This window comes from Bos grunniens, chromosome 18 (assembly GCF_055505025.1).
Source record: "Bos grunniens cultivar Pamir isolate PY7600 chromosome 18, Bosgru_T2T1.0, whole genome shotgun sequence".
Lineage (NCBI taxonomy): Eukaryota > Metazoa > Chordata > Mammalia > Artiodactyla > Bovidae > Bos > Bos grunniens.
The window spans coordinates 26,910,465-26,935,528 of NC_141182.1; positions in this window are offsets into that span (position 1 = coordinate 26,910,465).

Consider the following 25,064-nt stretch of genomic DNA (forward strand, 5'->3'; position numbering starts at 1 on the left):
TAATAACACTGGGACTTAATAGTGCTGAAAAATACAGCATTTGGACGTGTTCTATTTTGTGTTTTATAGAAAAGTTGCTGAAATGCTGACCTACAACTATTTACACTAAACCCAGAAAGACTTCAAATTGCAGAGAAAATACTGGAAGCATTCTTTAGTCCTACTGAATGGTGAGGGGAATACAGAATGTGGAATTAAGATCATGCCTGTGTCTTTTCAATCCTTATTATTATATAAAGAGCAGTCAAAGCTTTAAAGAAGTCAAAGAACAATAGCCTCACACCTAGTATTTAATAAAAACCATCTGAAATTCAACAATCTAAAATAGCTAATTTATTGTAGAGCTTCTATTGTGGCTGAGGAAATACCTGACTCAGTATTTTTAAAAACTGAGATAAACTGACATATTAGTTTCAGGTGTCCAGCATAATAATTTGATATTTGCATATATTGTGAAATGATCACTGTACTAAGTCTAGTTAACATCCATCGTCACACTTAGTTAATTGTTTTTCCGTGTGATAAGAGCTTTTAAGGTTTACTTTCTTAGCAACTTTCAGATGTTTGATATAGCATTAGCTATAGTCATCATGGGGTACATTACATCCCCATGATTTTGATTCAATACTAAAAAAAATATCAACACAAAATGTACAGTGCTTATAATTTCAATGATATACATTTTGATATCTGTCTTCCTAGTTTTGCTTTTAAACGAAGATTAGGTGCCTTTGGGATGGAATTATATGGAATATATACTATTATATATTACTACATACTATATATACTATATATATATACACACTATTATATGGAATTATATACTATTATTTTTCTCCTTTTAAAATTTATATACTTCACATAAAATTTATATGATTATGTGTTTTCCTAATTATTTGAAAAAGTTTACTGGTACCTCCATATACTATTTCAGATTCTTCCCTTTTTATAAAATAAAATATATATTCAATGTGATTTTAGTTTTATAACTTTAAAAATATTTTCATTAAAACAAATCAGAAATTAGAAACTCACTTTTGCTAACTTATGAGCAGGATCATTATTTTTATATTCATTTTTTAAGAAAATTCAATGCGTTTGTATTTTTGGGCATGTTGGGCCTTCGTTTCTATGCGTGGACTTTTCTCTAGTGGCAGGTAGGGGCTACTCTCGCGTTGCAGTGTGTGGGCTTCTTGCTGCAGTGGCTTCTCATGGCAGAGCATGGGTGGGCTCTAGGCACAAGGGCTTCGATAGTTGAGGTGCAAAGGCTCAGCAGTCGTGGCACTTGGTTGCCACTGTGGTCTGTGGGATCCTCGGACCAGGGATGGAACCGGTGTCCCCTACATTGCAAGGTGGATTCTTAACCACTGGACCACCAGGGAAGCCCCAGGATCTTTATTTTTAAATAGAGAAATTTGCATCATATGCAGTGATACAGTGAGGGTGTTTTGTATGAGATATTATTTACATCTCTGGAGGTAAGCTTTTTTATTGCTTAATTTTTCTCCTTATAAAATATTTTTATATATAATATGGGGGAACTAACCTATACTTTCTTTTTTGCTCTTATTTGCTCTCTTTAAAATATTGTTATATTAGGGATGCAGGCTTTTTTTGGTAGTAGCTTTTTTGAAGTATGTGTGCGTGCTAAGTGGCTTCAGTTGTGTTCAACCCTTTGTGACCCTATGAACTGCAGCCCACCAGGCTCCTCTGTCCATGGGATTCTCCAGGCAAGAATACTGGAATGGGCTGTCATGCTTTCCTTCAGGGGATCTTCCCAACCCAGGAATCAAACCCATGCCTCTTACGTCTCCAGCATTGGCAGGCAGGTTCTTTACCTCTAGCACCGCTTGGGAAGCCATTATTGAAGTATAAATAAATACAATAAACTACACATTACCTAAGGTGTATCATAAATTTTGATGTGTGCTACACCCGTGAGATCATCACTACAGTGAAGATCATGAGCACATCCATTATACCCCCAAAGTTTCATTATATCCTTTTGTAATCCCCATTTCATAAGCTCGCTCAGAAGTCTCCCTCACTCCAGCCGTGTTCTTAGGCAACCACTGAATTTTTATTAATATAGATTACTTTAATATTTTCTGTATCTGTACATTCCTTGTAGTATATAAAACTTTCTATTTTTGGTCTGAGTTCTTTCATTCAGTTATTTTGGGATTCACTGATGTTTGTGGTGTTTATTATATTTGTGGTGCTTATTAATTTTGGTATTTATTAATTTGTGGTGTTTATTAATTAATGTTGTGATAATTATTCATTTCTTTCTATTGCTGAGTAGCATTCCTTTGTACGATATACCATTTATTCATTCCTTTACCCAGTTGTGAGCCTTTGGTTTTTTTCCAGGTTTTGACTATTATAAATATCAGATCAGATCAGATCAGTCGCTCAGTAGTGTCCGACTCCTTGCGACCCCATGAATCACAGCACGCCAGGCCTCCCTGTCCAGCACCAACTCCCGGAGTTCACTCAGACTCACGTCCATCGAGTCAGTGATGCCATCCAGCCATCTCATCCTCTGTCGTCCCCTTCTCCTCCTGCCCCCAATCCCTCCCAGCATCAGAGTCTTTTCCAGTGAGTCAACTCTTCGCATGAGGTGGCCAAAGTACTGGAGTTTCAGCTTCAGCATCATTCCTTCCAAAGAAATCCCAGGGCTGATCTCCTTCAGAATGGACTGGTTGGATCTCCTTGCAGTCCAAGGGACTCTCAAGAGTCTTCTCCAACACCACAGTTCAAAAGCATCAATTCTTCGGTGCTCAGCCTTCTTCACAGTCCAACTCTCACATCCATACATGACCACAGGAAAAACCATTGCCTTGACTAGACGAACCTTTGTTAAATGTCTCTGCTTTTGAATGTGCTATCTAGGTTGGTCATAACTTTCCTTCCAAGGAGTAGGCGTCTTTTAATTTCATGGCTGCAGTCACCATCTGCAGTGATTTTGGAGCCCAGAAAAATAAAGTCTTACACTGTTTCCACTGTTTCCCCATCTATTTCCCATGAAGTGGTGGGACCAGATGCCGTGTATGACCTGCATACAAATTTCTCAAGAGGCAGATCAGGTGGTCTGGTATTCCCATCTCTTTCAGAATTTTCCACAGTTTATTGTGATCCATACAGTCAAAGGCTTTGGCATAGTCAATAAAGCAGAAATAGATGTTTTTCTGGAACTCTCTTGCTTTTTCTATGATCCAGAGGATGTTGGAATTTAATCTCTGGTTCCTCTGCCTTTTCTAAAACCAGCTTGAACATCAGGAAGTTCACGGTTCACATATTGCTGAAGCCTGGCTTGGAGAATTTTGAGCATTACTTTACTAGCGTGTGAGATGAGTGCAATTGTGCGGTAGTTTGAGCATTCATATATCTGTTATGAATATTTGTGCACAAGTCATTATATGGACATATGCATTCTTTCTCTTAGGTAAATACATAGGAGAGGAATGGGTGGATCATACGGTAGGTTTAACTTTTAAAGAAAATGCCCAGTTGTTTCCAAAGTGATTCTACCATATGACTTTCCTATTATCAATGTTTGAAAGTTTAAGTTCCTCCTTATCTTTGCCAATACTTGGTATGGTCATTAAAAAAAATAATGCTTTAAATAGATTTGTAGTGGTATTTAGTTGTGGTTTTAATTTGCATTTTCCCCATGATTAATGATGTTGAATTATTTCAACATATACTTGTTTGCTATTCATACATCTTCTCTGTAAACCATCTGTTCCATTTTTTTACACATTTTAAAAAACTGGGTTGTTTGATGTCTTATTGATAAATTTCAAGAGTTCTTATATATTCCAAATACAAGCCCCTTATCAGGTATCTGCTTTGTAAATGTTTTCTCTAAGTCTTTTGCTTCTTTTCATTGTCTTAAGACTTTCTTTCAAGAAGGAGTAGTTTAAAATTTTGGTGAAGTCCGTGATGGTTAATTTGATGGGTCATCTTCACTGGACTATGTAGTGTCCAAATATTTGCACAAACATTATTATGGGTGTGTCTGTGAGGTTGTATTTAGATGAGAATAACATCTGAATTAGTTGACTAACCAAAGCAGATTGTCCTCGCTAATTTGGATGACCCTCAACCAATCCGCTGAAAGCCTGAATGGAACTAAAAAGACAATTCCCTAATCTACTGAGAGGAAACTCCTGCCTGACTGCTTTGAACTGGGATGTTCAGTCTTTTCAGTTTCCCTGATAGCTCAGTTGGTAAAGAATCCACCTGCAATGCAGGAGACCCTGGTTCAATTCCTGGGTTGGGAAGATCCGCTGGAGAAGGGGTAGGGTACCCACTCCAGTATGCTTGGGCTTCCCTTGTGGCTCAGCTGGTAAAGAATCTGCCTGCAATGTGGGATCCCTAAGTTGGGAAGATCCCCTGGATAAGGGAAAGGCTACCCACTCCAGTATTCTGGCCTGGAGAATTCCATGGACTGTATAGTCCATGGGGTTGAATTGAACATGAGTGGGCGACTTTCACTTTTCAGTCTTTTCTGTGTTGGACTTGAACAGAAACATTGGCTCTTTACTCTCAAGCCTGTTGGCTTTTGGAATGGAACTTATACCATCAGCTCTCTTGGTTCTCAGTCCTTTGGACTTAGATGAAAACGATACACCCTGAATCTCCAACTTGCTAACTGCCGATTAAGGCTTCTTAGCCTCCATAATTCCATGAGTCAGTTCCTTACAGTAAGTTTCCTTCTCTCTATATACATATATGCATGACTCTTTGTGACCCTATGGACTGTAGCCTACCAGGCTTCTTGGTCCATGGGGATTCTCCAGGCAAGAATACTGGAGTGGATTGCCATGCCCTCCTCCAGGGGATCTTCCCAGCCTAGGGATTGAACCTGTGTCTCTTATGTCTCCTGCATTGGCAGACAGGTTCTTTACCACTAGCATATACACCTTATTGGTTCTGTTTCTCTGGAGAATGCTAACTAATACAATGTCCAGTTTATCAATTTATTTTTTTAATATAAATTTATTTATTTTAATTGGAGGCTAATTACTTTACAATATCGTATTTGTTTTGCCATACATCAAAATGAATCTGTCATGGATGTACACGTGTTCCTCATCCTGAACCTCCCTCTCACCTCCCTCCCCATACCATTCCTCTGGGTCATCCCAGTGCATCAGCCCCGAGCATCCTGTATCAGGCATCGAACCTGGACTGGTGATTCATTTCACATATGATATTATACATGTTTCAATGCCATTCTCCCAAATCATCCCACCCTTGCCCTCTCCCACAGAGTCCATAAGACTGTTCTATATATGTGTGTCTCTTTTGCTGTCTCGCATACAGGGTTATTGTTACCATCTTTCTAAATTCCATATATATGTGTTAGTATACTATATTGGTGTTTTTCTTTCTGGCTTACTTCACTCTGTATAATAGGCTCCAGTTTCATCCACCTCATTAGAGCTGATTCAAATGTATTCTTTTTAATGGCTGAGTAATACTCCATTGTGTATATGTACCACAGCTTTCTTATCCATTCATCTGCTGATGGACATCTAGGTTGCGTCCATGTCCTGGCTATTATAAACAGTGCCGCGATGAACACTGGGGTACACGTGTCTCTTTCGATTCTGGTTTCCTCAGTGTGTATGCCCAGCAGTGGGATTGCTGGGTCGTATGGCAGTTCTATTTCCAGTTTTTTAAGGAATCTCCACACTGTTCTCCATAGTGGCTGTACTAGTTTGCATTCCCACCAACAGTGTAAGAGGGTTCCCTTTTCTCCACACCCTCTCCAGCATTTATTGTTTGTAGACTTTTGGATCGCACCCATTCTGACTGGCATGAAATGGTACCTCACTGTGGTTTTGATTTGCATTTCTCTGATAATGAGTGATGTTGAGCATCTTTTCATGTGTTTGTTAGCCATCTGTATGTCTTCTTTGGAGAAATGTATGTTTAGTTCTTTGGCCCATTTTTTGATTGGGTCATTTATTTTTCTGGAGTTGAGCTGTAGGAGTTGCTTGTATATTTTTGAGATTAGTTGTTTGTCAGTTGCTTCATTTGCTATTATTTTCTCCCATTCTGAAGGCTGTCTTTTCACCTTGCTAATAGTTTGCTTTGTTGTGCAGAAGCTTTTAATTTTAATTAGGTCCCATTTGTTTATTTTTGCTTTTATTTCTAATATTCTGGGAGGTGGATCATAGAGGATCCTGCTGTGATGTATGTCGGAGAGTGTTTTGCCTATGTTCTCTTCTAGGAATTTTATAGTTTCTGGTCTTACATTTAGATCTTTAATCCATTTTGAGTTTATTTTTGTGCATGGCGTTAGAAAGTGTTCTAGTTTCATTCTTTTACAAGTGGTTAACCAGTTTTCCCAACACCACCAAAGAAAAGAGATTGTCTTTTCTCCATTGTATATTCTTGCCTCATTTGTCAAAGATGTCCATAGGTGTGTGGATTTATTTCTGGGCTTTCTATTTTGTTCCATTGACCTATATTTCTGTCTTTGTGCCAGTACCATACTGTTTTGATGACTGTGGCTTTGTAGTAGAGCCTGAAGTCAGGCAGGTTGATTCCTTCAGTTCCATTCTTCTCTCTCAAGATTGCTTTGGCTATTCAAGGTTTTTTTGTATTTCCATACAAATTGTGAAATTATTTGTTCTAGCTCTGTGAAAAATACCATTGGTAGCTTAATGGGGATTGCATTGAATCTGTAGATTTCAATTTATTTTTTTTCTTATGGACCATTTTTTTGTGTTATGTCTTAGACATTTTCCCCTAGTCCAAGTTAAAACTATTTTCTGCTATGATTTCTTCTAGAAATGTATAATTTTCAATTTTTACAATATCTATGGCCCACACTGAGTTAATTTTTCTATATGATATGAGTATATATCACTTTTTTGCCTTTGTTTATGGATATCCAGTTGTTGCACCACCATCTGTTTAAAAGATTTTTCTTTCTCTCCTGAATTGTCTTTGTGAATTTGTTGAAAATCAGTTGTTTATATATGTTTGAATCTGATTTCTGGACTTATTATTCTGTATTTGTTAATTTTTTTGCAATGACTCATCCTTGGTTGCATAGCTCTATAATAGTAATGCTGATCCTCCAATTTTATTCTTTTTCAAAGTCATTTTAGATATTTGAGATCCATTGTATTTCCACATAAGGGTTAAAATCAGTTTGTCAACTTCTACAGAAAAAGTCTGCTTGAATTTTGATTATGATTTTATGTGATTGATTTGGGAGAATTGGTATTTCAACAATATTGAATCTCCTGACTCATAAAGATGATTTATCACTTTATTTATTTAGGTCCTCTGTTTCTCTCAACAATGTGTTTTAGTTTTCTGTGTTCAGATATTGCACATACTTTATCCAGTTTATCACTAATCATTTAATATTTTTGATACTGTTGTGATACATTTAAATATTTCAAGTTTCAGTAGTTTGCTGCTGGTAAAAGAAATATAATTGTCTTTTGTATGTTGGTCTTGTATCCTGCCGGAGAAGGCAATGGCAACCCACTCTAGTACTCTTGCCTGGAAAATCCCATGGATGGAGGAGCCTGGTAGGCTGTAGTCCATGGGGTTGCACAGAGTTGGACACGACTGAAGCGGCTTAGCAGCAGCAGCTTGTATCCTGCAACACTTGTAAATCTGCCTCCTAGTTCCAGTTGCTCTATTGCACATTCTGTTTTTTTTCACATAGACATTCATGTCTTCTGTGAATAAAGACTACTTTACTTCTTTCACTCTGGACTGGATGCCCTTTATTTGTTCTCCTTGCCTTACTGCCCATTGCTGACTAGAACTGATGAACATGGACATCCTTGTCTTATCCTGTTCTTTGGAGAGAAATATCCAGTCTTTTGCCATTTTTTTATGGTTGCTGTAAATTTTATGTAGATGCTTTTAGTGTGTTGAGAAAGTTCTCTTCTATTTGTAGTTTGCTGAGAGTATTTTTTAAAAATCACAAATTAATATTGGATTTTGTCATATGTATTTTCCATTTCTACTAAGATGCATATAGGTTTTTCTTAGTATGTTAATAAGATGAATTACATTGATTTTTGAATGTTGGTGAATTCTGCTTCACAATGATAGGACGAGCCGACATGAAGGATCAAGGCTTCCTTTGTGGCTCAGTGGGTAAAGAATCTGCCTGCAGTGCGGGAGACCTGAGTTCGATCCCTGGGTTGGGAAGATCCCCTAGAGAAGGGAAAGGCTACCCACTCCAGTATTCTGGCTTGGGGAATTCCATGGATAATCCATGAGGTCGTGAAGATTCAGACACGACTCTGCGACTTTCACTTTGAATGCTGTCAATTGTATATCTTTATTAGTATTCTATTTTTTCTATCAATTATATCTGATTGTAGTTGTAGATTTGTCTACTTTTACTTGAAGTTCTAGCATTTATTTTTATTTATTGTGAAGGTCTACAATTAGGTGCATAAATGTTTATGATTTTTAAATCTTTTGCTTGGTAGGTAATGAACACAGATTTTGCATGCATCTTAGTAACAAAATGTGACACAGTTTAAACTTCTTGGATAGACCTTCATTTCATAGTCTGCATAATGCACTTATTTTTGTTTGAAAGAAAAAAATGAAAATGTGATTATTTCTCTTGCTATGATTATTTGTTTCACTAACATCAAACATATGTTCTGTTTCTGGTGCTCTGTTTCTATGGCTTTGTGTATATTCAATTCAATGCTAAATTATAACATAATTTTCAAAGATATTTTACATGGCATTTAAACTCCATGCAAGTAGTTTTCAATATACACCAGCTCTAATGAAGAGATGACAATATGAGCTGCTGCTGCTGCTGCTGCTAAGTCGCTTTAGTTGTGTCCGACTCTGTGCGACCCCATAGACAGCAGCCCACCAGGCTCCCCAGTCCCTGGGATTCTCCAGGCAAGAACACCGGAGTGGGTTGCCATTTCCTTCTCCAATGCATGAAAGTGAAAAAATAAAGTGAAGTCGCTCAGTTGTGTCCGACGCCTAGCGACCCCATGGACTGCAGCCCACCAGGCCCCTCCGTCCATGGGATTTTCCAGGCAAGAGTACTGGAGTGGGTTGCCATTGCCTTCTCCCGACAATATGAGCAGATATGACCAAGTATGAGCACGTGCAGGCAATGCCATTTATATCTTATTGCAGTCTAAATGACACTGTGTAATATACTGCTGCTGCTGCTAAGTCGCTTCAGTCATGTCCGACTCTGTGCGACCCCATAGACGGCATAGACTGCAGCCTTCCAGGCTCCTCCATCCATGGGATTTTCCAGGCAAGAGTACTGGAGTAGGGTGCCATTACCTTCTCCAATTCATTCTCTACCCAGTATTAAATACCTGTTATTTGCTAGGCAGTGTTCAGGGTCTTGAAAATATGTTGAGATTTTTGGGACTCCTAGAAGCAAAATCCCTGTGGAGTTCTTTACTGCTTTTGCTTGAAAAGAAAAGAACTTTAGGCTAGGAGAAAGGGCTTAGGACTTTGTCATCAGTAAGTGTTCTTTAGTTGTTTTATGACTAAATTATAAAAGTTACCCCAGTCAATATAAATTCTGTTTTGGGTTACAGCATCTCCCACCTCAAATTATTGAAATAAGTTCCTCCAAGTCTCTCTAACTAAAGTCCCTTGTCTCACCTTGTCCCCAGTTTTCTTCTTGAAAAGCAGATCTGATCACTTAAAGCATCAGATATGTTGTAACTTTCTCAGTGTGGCATGCAGGCTCTTCACAAACTGGCTCTATGAAGTAGTTTCAGCTTACACTCCCATCACTGCTGCTGCTGCTGCTGCTAAGTCACTTCAGTTGTGTCCGACTCTGTGTGACCCCATAGATGGCAGCCCACCAGGCTCCCCCGTCCCTGGGATTCTCCAGGCAAGAACACTGGAGTGGGTTGCCATTTCCTTCTCCAGTGCAGGAAAGTGAAAAGTAAAAGTTAAGTTGCTCAGTTGTGTCTGACTCCTAGCGACCCCATGGACTGCAGCCTACCAGGCTCCTCCGTCCATGGGATTTTCCAGGCAGGAGTACTGGAGTGGGGTGCCATTGCCTTCTCCGGTGTAATATACTACTTGATTTTAAAATGTGAAAAAGATGACTCAAAGATAAGGAGTACAGGATTTTATACAGTGATGGATGAAACAGCTGAGATTACCGCATTTATTGAGTTCACATCCTAGTATGTAGAGACCAATATGAAACAAATATAAAATAAGCCAGATAATTCTTGCCCATGGTATATATTATGACGAAAAGAAAGTATGTACTGGGCTTTCTGAGGATGTCATGAGTGAGATGAATGACACTGAAACCTGAATAGTGAAAAGAAATCATTGGGTGGTGGCCCAGGGGAGCAGCATTTGAGTGAGAGCAAGTAGAAAACAAGTTCAGAAGTGGACCCTTAAGAGAAAAATAATGAAAATCAACATGACTGGTGTTTAGTAGTTAAAGTAATCATAGTACCAGGTGTAGGTAGAGAGTGGTTGGTAGTGGCTATTTTTGCATCAGTTTGTTTAGTTGAGCCTGATTAGGTATTACTTTAGTACATTATATCAAACACATTACAACTCATGGCTCTGTTTCAGTTCAACTCTGTTTGGGGATTAAAAGCAGAAGAAAATAAGTTGAGCCTCCCAGGGTGCTTAGCATCTGTACTACGTATAATTTAGCACTTGGATATATGTTTCCATGTGTTTCTTGCAAATTGTATCATCTGTTTAAGCCTTTCACTCTGAGGGGAAAGGGCCATGTTATATTGGTTCGATTAATATTACAGGGCTTCTCAAAAGGATGGTTATAGTCGGGGAAAGCAGAGGGTAGGAAAGGGTTGATGCAAAGTCAGCACGTTTCTTGGCAATTATATTAACCTGTTAGGCACTTAGAAAGAGTATAATTGGAACATGTTTCTGGAAGGAAATCAGGAAATATATATCAACAAATCTAACATTTTAAATGATTTTTTTTAAATCTAAGAAAGCATATAAAAAATGGTCAGGGAAAAGATGCTTTAACAAAGATGCTCACTGAACTTTTTCTTTATAATAGCAAAAACATTTGTCAGTTAGTGTTGGAAAACAGAGTCTCCATGGACTACTACATATTATTTTAAAATATTATGTAGAAATATTATGTAGTTGTGATATAGATTTATGCTTCTTGACATGAAAAAAGTCTAAAATATTTTAAGTGAAAAATATACTCTGTAGGATAGCCAGAGTATAATCTCAAGGTTGGAAAATAACAAACTTGTATATGTGTAAATAGAAAAAGAAAAAAAATTCTGTCCATATACAAAACTGGAAACAGTGATTATTTCTTTGTAGTGGGACTGTGGGTAGCTTCTCTTTTATCTTTACACATTTTGCATTGTCTGGGTATTTTGTAATGAACTTACATTGTACCTATGAAATAATTAGGGGAAAAAAACCCTGTTTCTATTTTGGAAAAAAAATCAGGGTAGGTAAACTGCTAAAGGAGCTGACGTAAAGAGTATAAAAATTTATGAAGTAAAGCTAAAAACACACTTGGGGCCAGGTCAGAAGAAAGAAGTTTCTGGCCTTGTGCCTGACACATAATAGATAGCAAAGAGTAAGTGGTTGTTACAAGCTGAATTTTGTCCCCCTGCCCCTAATTCATATGTTGAAGTGCCAACCTGCAGTGCCTCAGAATGTAACTTTGGCGAGAAGGTCTTTAAAGAGGTGATTAGTTAACATGAGGCCATTACGACGAGGCCCTAATCTGATATGACTGGTGTCCTTTTAAGTAGAAGGGACAGCAGGGAGCACACACAGAGGGCAGGCCATGAGAGGGCACAGCGAGGAGGTGCCATCTGCAAGCCACGGGGAGAGGCCTCAGGAGAAAGTACCCTGCTGACATCTTGAGCTTGACCTTTTAGCCTCCAGAACTGTGAGAATACATTTCTGTTGTTCAAGCCACCCAATCTGCGGTACTTTGTATGGCAGCCCTAACACACTAATACAAGTGGCTCTAGTGCTAAAGAATCTACCTACAGTGCAGGAGATGCAAGAGACGAGGGTTTGATCTCTGAGTCTGGAAGATTTCCTGGAGGAGGAAATGGCAACCAATTCCAGTGTTCTTGCTGGAGAACTCCATAGACAGAGGAACCAGGCGGGCTACAGTCCATGGGGTCACAAAGAGTCAGACATGACTGAATGACTGAGGAGGCACATACCCACACACACAGAGCAAATTAACGCAGTGGTCAAAAAATGATGGCTGCTTAAATATTTATTTATTTGGCTGCCCTGGGTCTTAGTTGAGGCATTTGAGCACTTAACTGGTGGCATGTGGGATCTAGTTCCCTGAACAGGGATTGAACCAGAGACCCCTTCATTGGGAGCATGGAACCTTAGCCTGTGACCACAAGGGAAGTCTCAGCTGCTTATATTGATAAGAGTTATCAAGTATCAGGTACTACACTAAGTACTTTACATGCATTATCTTATTCATCACAGCATCTTATGTTAGATCTTCATGCACACTTTGGAAATTAAGTGGTAGAGCTGATAAATCTTAGTAAAGCTAGTAAAGTGATAGAACTGGGGTTTGAATGTAGGTTATCTGATGCTATAACCCTTGCCCTCAAGGGCTATACTCATATTAATATAACTGTATAGCAGTGTGCAAAGTTAGGGTCCAAGGAAGTTGACCTGGCAGAACCAATAACCTGGCACTTTATTTGAACTACAGATAAACAGAACATAACTATTTTCATACACTGTACACAATTTTTATATCCTTTTTTTGTTGAATTCTCCTCTTTATTTCTGTCTTAATTCTGCCAACTTTATTTGCCAGCTGTCAGCCATTCAAGTTTCTAAACCAACAGACTTCTTTTCATATTTATGTTTTATGATTAGAAATAGTTCAAATAAAAACAAAAGAAAAACAATATACTTGACATCCCTATACTCACAACCCAGCTTTACCACTTTTAACTTTTGCCACAATTATTTCAGTTAAAAAGAAATATCCCAAACCAAAACTCTCTTAAATTGTATTTCCCTCTCCCCCATAACCTTCCCAGAGGTTTTTTTTTATCTTAAACTTTGTATATAACATGTCTATAAATATTTATGTACTTTTATTCATAGCTTATAAAAATCCCCCTCTTTATAATAAGGTAGAGATATTTCATGGTGTTTTGTCGGTTTGATTTGGAATCTCTGGGGATATAATCCCATATAGCTCAATGAGAAGAATAATTAACTTTTGCAACTTGGGCCAGGTCTCTTAGAAACTAAGCAGAGACCAAGAGCAGAAAAGGAAGGTATTGTTTGGAGTCTGAAGCCCTTAAATAGCCGGTGCCCCCTTGACAGTTCACTTGGCCCTTTATTTTGGGTGTTCTTTCATGTACTCTTCAAATCAACCTTTTGAGGAAAGACCTACCATTGGTGAAACAACTTGAGTTCTGAGAGATGAAGCAACTTCTTTAAACTCAGAGGTCTGAGAAGTGCTCTGATGTCCTCTCACTCTTTTGACGTGATTGAAGAGGAGAGCCCTGCTCATCAGGGGAATTAACCCTTTCTTTGTAACCATGAATTTGTATTTATTTCATGTCCATGCTATAGAAAACTTTGAGATTTGACTTTATAGAAGAAAGTCCCCGAACTTAAGAAATTTTGAACTTCAGATAATTGAGACTTGGAAATTTTAATTCCCTAAAATAACTTATTGGAGATGAACTGGAAAAAAAAAAATGGGAGGAAATCAGTCCTGTCATTCAAGCATTCCAAAACAACGCTGACATTTAATCATTTAGTGAGTGTTTACTATGTGTCATGTGCCATGAAATATATTATCCTGCTTAATCCTTGGGAATTATTGTGAGACAAGCATTACTGTTTTGTTCAGTTTCTACACTAGGAAATCGATTCCTGTAGAGACTGGGGGTTGGTGGGGCGGGGAGTGGAGAGTGTGCAAACAGAATGTGGTAAGTACAGGGCTGTAGCCTGACTGTGCGCACATGATTGTGTGCTTAGTCATGTCTGACTCTTTGCGATCCCATGGACTGTAGTCTGCCTGCCAGGCTCCTCTGTCCATGGGATTTTCCAGGCAAGAATACTGGAGTGGGTTGCTATTTCCTCCTCCAGGGGATCTTCCTGATCCAGGGCTTGAACTTGGGTCTCCTGCATCTCCTTCATTGGCAGGAGGATTCTTTACCACTGTGCCACCTGGGAAGCCTGTAGCCTGTACAAACACCTTATATTGCTCTGGGATATAAACTAGAAGAACTGGGATTTTGATTTCTTGTGCCTCCTTCCTGCCATCAATTCTAGCCAATCATTTGTCATATCCTTTATTCATTGGGAGGTAGTAGAAGCTACAGTACAACAGAGACCCACCTCCTCCTTTAGAACGAGGCAGTGGCACTGATGGTAAAGAAGCTGCCTGCTAATGCAGGAGACATAAGAGATGCAGGTTTGATTCCTGGGTTGGGAAGATCCCATGTCTGCAGGAGGACATGGCAACCCTCTCTAGTATTCTAGCCTGGAGAATCCCCATGGTGGACTACAGTTCATGGGGTCTCAAAGAGTCAGACACAACTGAAGCGACACACAGTGTATTTCTCTAGATGGGGAAGTTGGCTGCCAGCAATAGTTCAGAGCTGAATCCCTCTCTGGAAATATAGCCAAGGAGGTGGTCCTTATCCAATGACTAGTTGACATAGGGTTCAAAAGAGCAGGATAACTCTGAGGAGCCATGCAGCACATCCTCTAGGGCTGGCTGAGGCTTCTCTGTGGTTTATCTTCTTCCTCTACCTAGTCTTGCTTCTCTCATTTCCTTACGCGTGTTGTTCCTGAGACTTCTTCCCCAAATACCATGCCCTCCAATTTCTGCTCAAAGTCTAGTTCCTAGGGAAACTGATTTAGGTTAGATGAAAAGTAAGATTTTGTTTCATTCACACACTCATTCATCCATTCTCTACCCAGTATTAAATACCTGCCAGGCAGTGTTCAGGGTCTTGAGAATATGTTGAGATTTTTGGGACTCTTAGAAGCAAAATCCCTGTGGAGTTCTTTACTGCTTTTGCTTGAAAAGAAAAGAACTTTAGGCTGGGAGAAAGGGCTTAGCACTTTGTCATCAGTAAGTGTTCTTTAGTTGTTTTGTGACTAAATTATAAAAGTTACCCCAGTCAATATAAATTCTGTTTTGGGTTACAGCATCTCCCACCTCAAATTATTGAAATAAGTTCCTCCAAGTCTATCTAACTAAAGTCCCTTAATCTCACCTTGTCCCCAGTTTTCTTCTTGAAAAGCAGATCTGATCACTTAAAGCATCAGATATGTTGTAACTTTCTCAGTGTGGCGTGCAGGCTTTTCACAAACTGGCTCTATGAAGTAGTTTCAGCTTAGACTCCCATCACTACTCCCCTGTAAGTTCTTTCTATCAGGCCTCATGGATACTTCTTTTCCTTTACTATACAAAAACAATCGCTGTGGTCACAGTCTTTCATATTTTTGAGGCGTTATACATCATTCCCTCCTCCTGAAAGGCCACGTCATCTCCCAGATCATCTGCAGCCCCCATCAACACTCCCATTTATTAATCTTCTGACTTGAATGTAACCTCTTAAGTTTTTATGTTTAATTATCTTCCCTCCCCCATGCAATACCAACTAGATAGAGTAGGAGGATTCCTTCCTTTTCCATCCTCCCATGACATTTTTTGTATCCACCCTTTGTGCACTTCCCCAAATTTGCATTGCAATGACTTATCTGTGTCCTTTGAAAAACTGTTACATCCTTGAAAGCAATGACTATGTCTTCTTTATATCCCCAGACTTTTTACAGTGAGTGTACTGCAGAAACTGGGTGCATGCAGTTGAATGCTTCTCTTGTTTTCCTGTTGGAGAAACAGAATTAGCATTCCATTCCACTGGATTTCCTTTAAACCATGAAAGTCATATTTTCATATTAATTCATATTAGTTCCTCCAGGGTAAATTTCAGCTGAGGAGAAATGGATACACGGTGGTGTTAACGCCTTTTCTTTATTTAAATGATCTATTTCTTTGTTTTTGCTGCTATTTACCATTGTCTTTTTGCACTGACTTAGTTCATAATGCAAATCTCTTCAGTCAATAGATACGCTTGGAATTGTTAGTTCGTGTTATGCTGTTTGAATAGCTTTTCACCATTCAGCCTCCTGCATAACAAGTACTGTAGAAGGGACGTGGGGGCTTCTGTTGTGAGGGAGGAGCTGCAAGAAAGGTGAGGTATAATGAATAACAGGAAAGGGAAAAGCAGAAAATCTTTTCCAGTTTGGAAAAGGCCGGTCATCTTAACCACAGAGAGTAACAGTTTAATTTTAAGGATTATTTTAACCTGATGAATAATTGTCTATAGGTGCCAGTATGCAGGGATAGGGATACTGTGAGCTCTGTCCCTTCACTCTGCTCTCCTTTTCACTTATAACTGGACAACAGGTGGATCATTAACCCCCCTAGGATTCCCTCCCCCAACCTTGCATTTACTTCTTCCTGTTCTCCCTGACACAGGCACCTAAAATACTCCTATTCCGTCCTCAAATGTCACCTCTTTTCTCATGTTTTCCTGACTTCCCTCACATCAGTTCTTTAATTTTTCTTCTATGATGTCAGGTTCAGTTGTTTGCATCTATACTATTATTCTGGCAATGGCATATAACTATTTGCTTATTTATCTCCAAATAAGACGCTCCAGTAACTCCAAAAAGTGGGCATCTTACACACCTGGGCATTCTCAGAGGTTGCCTGGTGAATGGTACAAAGCGGTCATTAGAAAAACTGTGTACTGTATAAATGATCAAATGATTCAGAAGAAATATTTATAGAGAATTTTTTTTTTCATATTACTCAACACAACTCTTGTAAAATGTCCACCCATTTCAATAATAACTTGGTTTCACTTAAGAATATGATAAAAGGGTTAGTACATGGCAAATAAGGATTAGAATTAAAAATATCACCAACATGCTTTTTGTTTGTCTTTCTTTCAGACTTGAAAAGTTTTTATGATTTAAGCCAGAAAACTATTCCTGAGTCTAAGAGACTATTGTTAGATATGACATAAATCTTTAGTATGTTGAGTATTTAGGAAACCAGAGTTAGCGTGTGATTACAAATGTCAGTATTGGAAACTTGACAGAATCTTATTCCTCATGGAAATAATTGGTCCGAGTGTACACAGAGTTAGATGTTAAGACTGGTTCAGGTGGATACATACTGATTATATTTTGTGCATATTTAATGAGTTTTGTGATTGATTGTTATTGTGCTACTATGTCCATTACTTTTTAAAAATATTGGCTACAAGCTAACCTGCTCTTTTTAAAATTTCTCTCGCTATACTTTTCAGTATCATGGATTTGTTATTTTGAGGAGGGAAGAACATGTTTGTTAAACCTTTAATCCTTTTGCCTTAACCATTTACTAAATGTGAAAATGGACACTAGTGGCCTGTATCAGCTCTAAATGTTGGATGATGTGGGCAAATAAGCCTTCTTCCAAACAAAAGTTGAGCACCCACCAATTATACTAATTAGAATCCAGCTTCTATACTTCTATAATGTCATAGAATTATTTATTAATAATTACATAAGTAATTAAAAGCTTAATTACTTTGGAAAGCCATTTCTGTTTAATCTCTTCCACCAAGTTAAAAAAAAATCAAATGGAACTTCCTGAATATTTGAAACAGTACATTTTAAATACAGGTTTGAAACCTGGATGCCCTGGAACATAATCAGAGTATAAGGCATTGAAGCTAGGAAAAGTGTAATTCTGATGTGTGGTCCTTCTTAAGGCAAGCTAAAACTCAAGAGGTGTTTAGGGAATTGTAAACCAAAATGTTCCATCTTTAGTACTCAGTGGGGGTTAATGGAAGGAAAGTGTCATAGTTGCGGCTATGGTGGCTGGTCCCTGAGGTCCGCTCTAGGTTACCATGTCATCCACTCTGGTCTCGTAGGAGGTTTGCAATTGACAAGGCGATAAGAATCAACCCGTGGGGAGGAAACAAGCTGTAGATTAAGGAATAGAGGGCACCAACAAGCTGATCTGGCTCACAGGAGCAATATTCTATCCTGAAAATATCACAATTGTGACACTTATAACTGCTTTTTTTGAGTGATTATTTGCTTACAACTTTGTTTCCAGTAATAGACAGTGAATTCCTAGAGTATCAACTTTGTGTCTTCTTCAGTGGCAAGGACCCTGTTTATAACACACACACACACACACACACACACATAGATATAGGAAAATAATTTGTATCCTTTGACTCCTAGATTGATTTGACAGATGCTCAACTAATTATTGTAGAAGAGAGGCAAAAGAGGGAGGAAGGAAAGAAACTTTGTTTTTAATCTTGACTTTTCCTTTCATTTTGTCTTAATCTTGAATTTTCCTTGGAAAAGTCAGTTCTGTGTTTCAGACTCTTCCTCTACAACACAGTGAGAAAAGACTACATATGTTTCCTAAACATTTTTGAGAATTAATGTTTTATAGTTCCTTTGAAATGTTTGTTGGTAACAAAAGAGAATATAGAATACACTTTCTGGGGAAGCACTCTGTTCAAATGTTGAAGAAGTAAACTCTACAGTATTCATGGCCATTTCCAGACTTATTGCCAGCCTTCAGTGCCAACACAAGTTACTGTCTTGCTCACTTGTGTCACTGGGTTAAGTGGAATGGAATCAGATCAGATCAGATCAGATCAGTCGCTCAGTTGTGTCCGACTCTTTGTGACGCCATGAATCGCAGCACGCCAGGCCTCCCTGTCCATCACCAACTCCCGGAGTTCACTCAGACTCATGTCCATCAAGTCAGTGATGCCATCCAGCCATCTCATCCTCTGTCATCCCCTTCTCTTCCTGCCCCCAATCCCTCCCAGCATTAGAGTCTTTTCCAATGAGTCAACTCTTTGCATGAGGTGGCCAAAGTACTGGAGTTTCAGCTTTAGCATCATTCCTTCCAAAGAAATCCCAGGGCTGATCTCCTTCAGAATGGACTGGTTGGATCTCCTTGCAGTCCAAGGGACTCTCAAGAGTTTTCTCCAACACCACAGTTCAAAAGCATCAATTCTTTGGCGCTCAGCCTTCTTCACAGTCCAACTCTCACATCCATACATGATCACAGGAAAAACCATAGCCTTGACTAGATGGACCTTTGTTGGCAAAGTAATGTCTCTGCTTTTCAATATGCTATCTAGGTTGGTCATAACTTTCCTTCCAAGGAGTAAGTCTTTTAATTTCATGGCTGCAGTCACCATCTGCAGTGATTTTGGAGCCCAGAAAAATAAAGTCTGACACTGTTTCCACTGTTTCTACATCTATTTCCCATGAAGTGATGGGACCGGATGCCATAATCTTCGTTTTCTGAACATTGAGCTTTAAGCCAACTTTTTCACTCTCCACTTTCACTTTCATCAAGAGGCTTTTTAGTTCCTCTTCACTTTCTGCCATAAGGGTGGTGTCATCTGCATATCTGAGGTTATTGATAATTCTCCCGGCAATCTTTATTCCAGCTTGTGTTTCTTCCAGTCCAGAGTTTCTCATGATGTACTCTGCATATAAGTTAAATAAGCAGGGAGACAATATACAGCCTTGATGGACTCCTTTTCCTATTTGGAACCAGTCTGTTGTTCCATGTCCAGTTCTAACTGTTGCTTCCTGACCTGCATACAGATTTCTCAAGAGGCAGGTCAGGTGGTCTGGTATTCCCATCTCTTTAAGAATTTGGAATAGAGGAGGACAATTCAGAGAAAGTCCTTCCTTCAGTTTGTAAGAAAACTCTCAAGCAATTTGCAGCCAGGGTGTCTCCCTCTTCAACAGTGCTAGCACTTTATAGGGAATAAGGAATTATTTCATGGACGGGCTTCAGAACCACAAAGAAATCTGGCCCTATCATTTATAATCATGTGACACTGCACAAGTCAGTTGATATTTCTAAATTAAATGTGCAAAGTACTTGTAAACTTTAAGGAACTGTGTAAAAGTTAAAAGTCTTGATGATGATGATGGAGGTTAGTTATTATAAGTACTTCATCTCTTAATTGAGGATGCTTAGTCAATTAGCATTATTTTCTGGGCAGAAAGTCATAAATAATTTTACTAATGCAGTATCTATCTTTTAATCTTGTGATTAACCCAGCCTCACGCAGGAGGAGAGGATGCTACTGTAGATGATACAGGAAATTTGGAGTTATCTAGATCTGACAGGAGAAGGCAATGGTAACCCACTCCAGTACTCTTGCCTGGAAAATCCCATGGATGGAGGAGCCTGGTAGGCTGCAGTCCATGGGGTCGCACAGAGTTGTACACGACTGAAGCGACTTAGCAGTAGCAGCAGCAGATCTGACATAAATATTAACTCAGTCTCTTAATGTATACATTGTTCATTGTTAAGCCGCTAATTGTGTCTGACTTTTTGCAACCCCATGGGCTGCAGCATGCCATGTCCTTGTCCCCGTCCTTCACTATTGCCTGGAGTTTCCTCAAACCCATGTTCATTGAGTCGGTGATGCCATCCAACCATCTCATCCTCTATAACCCCCTTCTCCTCCTATCCTCAATCCTTCCCAGCTTCAGGGTCTTTTCCAGTGTAGGAGCTTCAGCTTCAGCGTTGAAGGGTTGATTCAGCTTCAGGGTTGATTTCCTTGGATGCTGGCAAATTAATAAACATTTCTGAACCTCAGTTTTCTCCACACAAACTAGTGTTTCTGTTTCACTATCAAGGTAGTATGTAGGATTAACTAAGAAAGCATATAGTCAGCTTTCTCTAGTAGAGCATTGGGAACAAAGCAGATATACATTCATGCAACCATAATTTCTTGAAACACCTATTATATTTTAACAATAAAATGTTTAACAAAATATAATCTCTATTCACACAAATGTTACTGTTTAGTTAGTTCCTTTAGTTCCCTGTTTCCTAATTAAGAAAGAACACGTATTCAAGTGAATGTATATTAGGGTGAGTGAACTTGCCGAGGATGGCATGGATTTGTCAATCAAGGATAATGGCCTCTGTTTTGGATACTGACTGGGGCGAAAAAGAACCTAATGATGAAAGGGGCAGATGGGGTTGAATGGCAGCAGCCTAATTCAACCTTCACACTGTGGTCTCAATAATGTTACTTGATAATAATAAAAATTAATTGGTTGAGTACAGTCTCTTACTAAACTCAGCTATTTAAAGGTAGTGACAATCCCTAAATATCTTTGTAGCTTTTCCATGCCTGGCACAAGATCTGAAGTGCAGGAGAGACTCATCACTTGCTGAGCATCTTCAATAGGTATTTGCTTATTTAGTTCTCTAAGCAAACTTCTTTGTAAGTCAGCTTTGTAAGCATTCCCACTGTACAGATGCGGAAATTTGAGAAATTAAGCAGTTTGCTCAGGGTCAAACATTAAGTAACTAATATGCAATTGAATGCAGGTCTCTGGCTTAAAAATTTTAACTCAATGCACTTTGTCAAAAAATAGCAACAAAGACCAGAAAAATAAAATGAATAAAGGAAGTATTAGTTTCCTTTATTGCAGTGAAAAACAGAGAACTATCTTGTGCCTTTAAGATGATAATGTGCACTGTTTATCTTTTTGAATATTTCTGTGAAGCTATGGTGAACAGTTGTTTGTCAAGGAATAATGAACTTTACACAAATTCAGAATTTTCTACGAATTTCTGGGTAAAATTATCAGTTGGTCACTGGTTAAGTTGTTAAATGTTTGTTTACTTGAATCCATTTTCTGTCTAAATTATTTTCATAAGCTGGCATTCTATTATTTGCCCAGATTGTTTCAGTAGGAGATCGTTGGCATTTTCCTTAGTGATGCCGACATTTTGCACAGAATCTGTGAAATTATGAGTAGGTGTCTCTGAAGGCTTTGAAAACTGATTTGTGTGACTAATTTAGCCACATGAGCAAAGGCTGAGCAAGTCTATGAGTTATGTTTGTAGAAGTGTGTGCTCACGGTTGTTTTAAGAATTCTGTCATGAATATAATGACAGGGACCTTGCTTGAAGTCCCTTCCTTATATCATCTATCAGAATATGAGATAAGTAAAATGTAAAGAAGATAAAGAGTGCAACTCAAGACCGTTCCCTTCATTCAGGAAAGGAATTACAGGAAAATGCTTTAGGAATTCTCTCTTCATAGAGATAGGAAATTGTCTTGACATATACTTGATAAGGCTGAAAGGAGAGAGTGAAAATGTGGGCTTAAAACTCAGCATTCAAAAAATGAAGATCATGGCATCCAGTTCCATCACTTCATGGCAAATAGAAGGGGCAAAAGCAGAAGCAGTGACAGAATTTATTTTCTTGGGCTCCAAAATCACTACAGACAGCGACTACAGCCATGAAATTAGAAGATACTTGCTCTTTGGAAGGAAAACTATGGTAAACCTAGATAGAATATTAAAAAAGCAGAGACATCATTTTGCCAACAAAAGTCAGTATAATCAAAACTATGGTCTTCCCAGTAGTCATGTACAGATCTGAGAGTCGGACCATAAAGAATGCTGAGTGCCAAAGAATTGATGGTTTCAAGCTGTGGTGATAGAGAAGACTCTTGAGAGTCCTTTGAAGAGCAAGGAGATCAAACCAGTCGATCCTAAAGGAAATCAGTCCTGAATATCCATGGGAAGGACTGGATGCTGAAGCTCCAATACTTTGGCCACCTGATGCAAAGATCCGACTCATTAGAAAAGACCCTGATGCTGGGAAAAATTGAAGGCAAAAAGAGAAGAGGGTGGCAGAGGATGAAATGGTTAGATAGCATCACTGACTCAATGGATATGAATTTGAGCAAACTCCGGGAGATAGTGAAGGACAGAGAAGCCTGGCGTGCTGCAGTCAATGGGGTTGCAAGGAGTCGGACACGACTTAGCTACTGAACAGCAACAATGCTCAGAGAGAGATAGCAACCTCTAGAAAACAGGTTTTAGAAATTCTTCCTTGTGAGTTTCTAGTACAGAAGTTGTAGAAATATGTTATTACCAGTTGGAAGTCTGGCTTGAACCACAAATTTTAGCTTTTCTTGGAGGACTCCTTTTACCTAGACAAGTTATATCTATGTCCTACTGCAGCGAGAACACGTGCCTTAGATCCTATCATTCAGATATGAGCATGGCCACCTGAAGAAAGGAGGAAAGCAGTTCAGACCTGAAGATAGCATGGTGGTGGCTCTGGCTGCATGCCCTGGGTGGGTCCCAATGTTTCCAAGGCCCATGTCCATTAGCCACATGAGTGAAGCTGCCATATTCAATGGGTATGCTTGATCTTTCACTCCTTTGAAATTTACAGTCTCTAAATTTGTGTTATGTTTCATTATCCTGGAGTTTGGCCAATCCATATCAGCATCCTTACAAAATGTAGGGAAGGAGACAGGGCCCAAGAGAAGCCTACAGCTTCATTTAGAAGTCTACATATCTCACAAGGAGCTTGTTTCTAACACGTGATAGGTGAACAAGTTCATATTAAACAGCCCCCTGTGTGGCATTAGTGCAAGTACCTTACAGAATCAGTTACTACTGTTTTCTATCCTGCCAGTTCTGCGCCCCCATCCTTTCTTCAGGCCTCTCCTACCGGCAGCCTTTGGGGGCTCAGTAGGACTAAATGCCCAGCAGAAACCCTGGCCACAGAGCCCTGCCCCCTGGTGCAGAGCTGTTCGCTTAGGGTCTGCCTGAGGCATACCCTCTCCACCCTGCCTGCAGCAGGCTCGCTCACAGCTGGCAAACCAACTCCCTCCCCAGAAAAAGACAGGGGTTGTCCCTCATGTCTTTCCACCCCTTGTCAACTGCATCGGGGAAAAGAAAATTAAATCAGTTATTATGAAACATTACAGTCTGCTATTAGCCTAATTATAATTCTTTAAATTTGAGTTATAGGAAATTCTCTGGTAGTCCAGTGGTAGGGACCTGGTACTTTTGCTACCATGGACATGGATTCGATCCCTGATTTGGGGTCCAAGATTCCATAAGCCACGTGTTATGGCTAATAGATAAATACATTTGAATTATATGTTATGGGCCTACCAGAGTAAATCAGCCAGCCAGAGCTTGGATTAATTCTGTGATCTAGCTATATTTTAGAGGAAAAAATATTAGACATATTATTATAAACAAGATATTAAAATATGTAAATGAAAATGCATGCACGCCTGCTAAGTTCCTTCAGTCATATCCAACTCTTTGTGACCCCATGGACTGTAGCCCACCAGGCTCTGCTGTCCGTGAGATTCTCTAGGCAAGAATACTGGAGTGGGTTGCCGGTGCCCTCCGCCAGGGGGTCTTCTGAACCCTGGGATCCAACCTGCGTCTCTTATGTCTCCTGCACTGGCAGTCGGGTTCTTTACCACTAGTGCCACCTGGAAGCCCTGTAAATGAGAATATACAACATTAATATTCTTTTTCACACTGAGAATCTCATTGTTATCGATTAGATACATCTTTTCTAGTAAAAACCCATGGGAACCAGCTCTCCCAGAACACTGCCTGAATTAGAACATCAGCTGCCTCATTTCCATTCCTCATCAAAGCTGGATCCAGTTTAAATGCAATGTTTCAGTCACTGCTTCCTATTTTCAAATCTATAAATCTATCTTCCTGTCTTTATATACCATCTCCCATGAAACTATGTTGAGAATAAATTGAACTATGAAAAGCAGTTTTTAATAAAATTTTCTCAATTAGACATTTTCAGCAACAATGGAATTTTTTCATTCATCCAAAAAATGCTCACATATTACTCAAACTCTATGTTTTAGAGTTTTTTGAATGGTGAAAGATTAATCCTTTCATTTTAGGGTTATAATAAATTTAGGACTGTTTATTCAATGAAATGGAGAAGGAAATGGCAACCCACTCCAGGATTCTTGCCTGGAGAATCCCATGGACAGAGAAGCCTGGTGGGCTACAGTCCATGGGGTCGCAAAGAGTCAGACACGACTGAGTGACTTCACTCACTCACTCACTCATTCAATGAAAAAAAGTAAAAACTCAGTCAGACGTTATTAACTAGTGTGTTATTCATGCTGTGTGTGTGTATGTGTGCT